The sequence below is a fragment of the Chenopodium album genome, chromosome 2, assembly GCF_948465745.1.
Source record: "Chenopodium album chromosome 2, dcCheAlbu1.1, whole genome shotgun sequence".
NCBI classification, from domain to species: domain Eukaryota; kingdom Viridiplantae; phylum Streptophyta; class Magnoliopsida; order Caryophyllales; family Amaranthaceae; genus Chenopodium; species Chenopodium album.
The window spans coordinates 27,148,842-27,153,636 of NC_137835.1; the positions used below are offsets into that span (position 1 = coordinate 27,148,842).

At 39.0% G+C, this 4,795-nt stretch overlaps 1 non-coding gene across 1 annotated transcript; it reads left to right on the top strand.

Annotated features, from left to right (window-relative positions):
- The first annotated feature begins 2,198 nt into the window (after nt 1-2,198).
- Nucleotides 2,199-2,304, top strand: LOC145607473 (small nucleolar RNA R71). Its single transcript, XR_014105568.1, has one exon. It is a non-coding gene; the product is annotated as a small nucleolar RNA R71 (small nucleolar RNA).
- Nucleotides 2,305-4,795: the final 2,491 nt, after the last annotated feature.

The window sequence follows — 4,795 nt, forward strand, 5'->3', positions numbered from 1 at the left end:
ATCTAGGTCCCGCACGACCTTCTTACCAAGTTTAAAAACTAGGAACCTTGGCCTAACGCTTGGTTGGGTGGTTTCTCACCCGGTCGAGTTGTGTTTAGGCCACGACGCGCCTTCCTGACATACCCTGTGGGACGGCAATTCACCTTATCTGGTGGATCCTCCTTGACTTGGACTACGGGTTCTTTAATACTAGATACTAGAGACCCCTCTTCGATCGATGGTTGCTTCAAATTGTCACTAGATTTAGCAATTGCAACTCGATCTGGCGGAACACTTACTGTAGGCTCAATTTCCACAACTTGCTTGTTTATTTCCACCTTCTCATCTTCAAAGCCAAGACCGACAGTGTAGAGGGCTCTTTTTATTGCATCAACTTCCTTTTGTCATTTGTCTATTTCATCTGTAGAGGATGCAACACAAGATACCGCTTCCAAGGGATCTTTTACAAGAGCTTGGGGCTCTTTAGAATAATTATGAACCACATTAACACTAAAACACTTCTCCTCTGTCATGGGGATTTTAGGGGTATTATTCAGATTAAAAGTAATTTTATCATCCCCTACTAATAGTGTCAATTTTCCACATCTCACATCTATAATTGCTCCTGCAGTGTTAAGGAATGGTCTACCCAAAATAATTGGGGTTTGCATATCCTCAGCCATATCAAGAACAACAAAATCAACAGGTATATAAAATTTATCTACTCTAACAGGAACATCCTCTAAAACACCTAAGGGGTATTTAAAAGAACGGTCGACCATTTGTAGAGTAATATTAGTAGCTTTTAATTTACCCATATTTAGCTTGGAACACACAGACAATGGCATAATACTAACACTAGCACCCAAATCACATAATGCATTATCAATCAAGAGATTGCGAATATGACAAGGGATAGAAAAACTACCCGGATATTTCAGTTTATGTGGAGATTTATTTTGAAGTACGGCACTACATTCTGCAGTGAAAGCTACTGTCTCTACCTCACTAATAGACCTTTTTCTTGTCAATATTTCCTTCATGAATTTTTCATATGCAGGAATTTGTGTAATTAATTCAGTGAAGGGAACTGTTACTAGAAAATCTTTAACCATCTCCAGAAACTTACCAAACTGCTTATCCAAATTTATTTTCAAATGATGATTTGGGAATGGAAGTTTGATAACTGGCTTTGGAGCATTACTGCTCTTATCTAGAGCTGCTACCTTCCCTAGAGTCGTACCATGCAATGTATTATCAGAAATATTAGTACTACTCTTTAGCCCTGTAGGGCTATTAGCTACATTGTCAAGTTTAATGGAATCAAGATTAGCATTATTTATTGAAACAGGTTCATCATCTCTGGGCATACGGGGCCCTTCATAGTGTGAACCACTCCTTAGAGTAATTGCATAAGCTTGAATCTGTAGGCCTAGTTGGCTGTGCTGGCAGGGCTCCCTGTTGACGGGCTTGTAGAGTAGCAGAAATCTGCACAATTTGATTATCTACAATTTTATTATGTTCTATGATCGAATCAATTTGGGCATCTCTACTCTCCATGTTCTTCTGCATACTAGTCAGCATCGCTCTAATTTCTACCAAAGCAGGGTCGGAAGATGAGGAGGGTTGTTGTGGTTGGTTCTTCTAGCCAGCATTGGGGTGGTAATATTTCTGCTGAGTTTGTTGTGGCGCCTGTGATTCTTGTGGAGGTGGCAGATTTTGAACATTGGTGCTCCGATAGGAAAGATATGGATGATTTCGGTACCCGAGATTGTAGGTGTTGGAGTATGGGTCATTCTCCCTATAAGCTTGACTTGCTCCACGGAAAGATAGGAAAGGCATTGACTTGCTCCACGGAACTCCTGCAATCTTGCTCCCAATGACCTACAATTCCACAATTTTCACAGAAAGCCTAATTAGCATTATTATTAATTGCAGAAACATTAGCTACATTTGCAGTACTAAGATTATCTAATTTCTGGCAAATAGAGGTTAATTGAGCTTGTAAAAAGGATACAGAGTCGACACTATGCTTCCCATTGTTAGCAAACCCTCTAGGATTCCCATAGTGGGAATTATGTATTGCCATATCTTCAATAACTTGACCTGCAACATCAACATTAAGGTTTATAAACCTCCCACTAGCTGCAGAATCCAATATTATTCTAGATGAATTTCCAATCCCATTGTAAAAGGCTTGGATCAACTGCCATTGTGCCAGATTATGGTGGGGCATTCTCTCTGAAGATCCTTGAACCTTTCCCAAGCCTCATATAGAGTTTCATCGGCTTCTTGGGCAAAGTTCTAAATAACACTCCTTAGTATAGCTGTTCTCTCTGCTGGATAATATATATTATAAAAATTTAAAACAAGAGTCTCCCAATCAGTTATACCAAGTGCAGTTCTATTCAATCCATTAAACCATAATTTGGTTTTTCCACATAAAGAGAAAGGAAAGAGAATTTCCCTAATTTGGTCTTGTGTGACCCCAGCTTGCCTGATGGTATTACAATACTAATAGTAGTCTGCAATATGAAGATTTGGGTCTTCACCCTTAGCTTCACTAAATTGCTTCCTTTCTATCATCGTGATAAATTGGGGTTTAATCTCGAATTGTACCCCATCAAGACCTGGAGTGGGAGTAAGGTGTGGAAAATCTGTAAGCTTTGGCTGTGAATAATCACTGAGCTTCTTAGGTACCGCCATCTCTGATTCTGGATCTGAAGGTATATCTGAATCACTGGAATCAGTTGGAGGGTCTCGGCGGTTATTATTATCACCAATTGCCGCCAGGATTTTCCTGTAAAAATTCTTTTGTCTATGGAAGGATCGTTCGATCTCTGGATCGAATGGGATATAACCTGATCTGGAAGACCTGAGCATAAACAAAGAACTAAAAGAAAAATATGAGACTTGCCTCAAAGAACTAACGTTCTCTAAGACAGAAAGAAATAACCTAGACTACAGAAAACAATCAGAAATAAAAATAAAACCGTCTTCCCGGCAACGGCGCCAAATTTTGACAGGCTAAAGTCATATCACCTAATCAAAAGTAATTCCTAAATCCTCTAACTAATGCAGATTGGGAAGTAGGGTCGAATCCACAGAGAAACTGGTCTTTCTATTCCTAATTAATTAAAGCATTCTAAATTATTAAGTAACCAATATATTGTAACCGAAGGATAACTAAACTACTAAGAGTAAAAGTAGGGAAGAATAAAAATAGAGAAAGTCAATGAATAAAAGACCTAGGGCATAAGTTCACCAATAAACAATATTCCAGGGTAAAACATAATAATCAAACATCAATACATGAATTAATCAGATCATAAAGGACTTTCGCTACGTATTACAATCACAAAATTAATCTACCGGTATTAAATCTCATCTCTCGAATCTCGACTTAACCATTTATAAATTAATCTGCTTATTGAAACTATACCTAAACATCAATTCTCATCTCTCGAATCTCGAATCAATATTGTCAAACACATGCATAAAATATCATGCCTAATCTAGTCAAAGAGCATTAAATCAATCAATAGGAAATTAATCCATCATTGACAATAAACAATCATAAATTACCCCTTCATATTATTTATGGATCCCCACAAACCCTAGAAAGGAAACTACTCACACAAAATTAAATCTAAACTAATCAAAGCAATAAAATAAGACATGATCGAAAGAATAAAATAAATAACTGAGATTAAGAGAAAAAAATCGTTACCAAAGTAATCCGGAAATAAGAGTTAAGTAAATAACAAAGTTGTAGAGAGAGAACTAATCTAAAAGCTAAGTAGAGAGAGAAAGTCTAAGAGAAGAAGTAAGAAAGAGTAAAAAGAGATACTAAACTTGCTTAACGGAAAAGTATTTATATTAAGCAAGAATCCTACACTAAAAAAAACTTAAACGACGCTTAACATCTCCTAATGCTGACACGCGCTCGATCGGGCCCGCCTTTTTCTTCGGTAATAGCTTCTCTCGCGCCTGGCTGGGCGCGAGTTCGGGCGCTAGTTTACTCTTCCCCGCCCGGAAAGGCGCGCCTTCGGGCGGGAGCTCTCTTGGCCGGGCGGCACTCTTAGGATACTCCTTGGACTTCGATTGGGCTCCAATTCTTCGGCCCAATCCGGATTTCCTCTTCGGGTCTTGAATACTTGGTCCAATTGCCTCGGAATATCAAATACCGAGCCCTTAATCACCGGTTCGATGGCTCTAGCCGGACCTGGGCTATAAAAACTTGTCGTACTCCTCCAATGCTCGTGGATACTCCATAATATCTCCAAAAGTGCAAATCCCTACAAAAGTCAACCAAATCTACAAAAAACTAGAAAGAACTAAATAGTAATAAAAGTGGCTCTAAAGAGCCAAAAACACTACTAATTATGACCAAGGAACGGGGGTAAAATACTATATAAAATGGACATATCACAAAGGCAGGAACTTCAAGTGCTGCTTGTACTTATGAGTCAGATTTGCAATAAACAGGCGAACCATCTCTTTCTCCTTGGGAGGATCCGCAAAGAGTGCAGCTGTTTCTCTCCACCTGCTTAGATAAGTAGTGAAGCCTTCATTCTCCTTCTGTTTGAGAATGGAGAGTTCACGTTCAAAAGTCTTAGCTTGGATGTTACATTTGTAGCGGTTCATGAAGCTTTTAGTAACATCCTCCCAGGTCGCAACATGCTTGGTTTCTAAAGAATAGAACCACTGTTGACAGGCATGCTCCAAGGAAAGAGGGAACACAGTAGGGAAGAGTGTCACATCTAATCCCTTAAGAGCCATGGTCGCAGAAAAAGCCCTCAAGTGAAACAGCAGA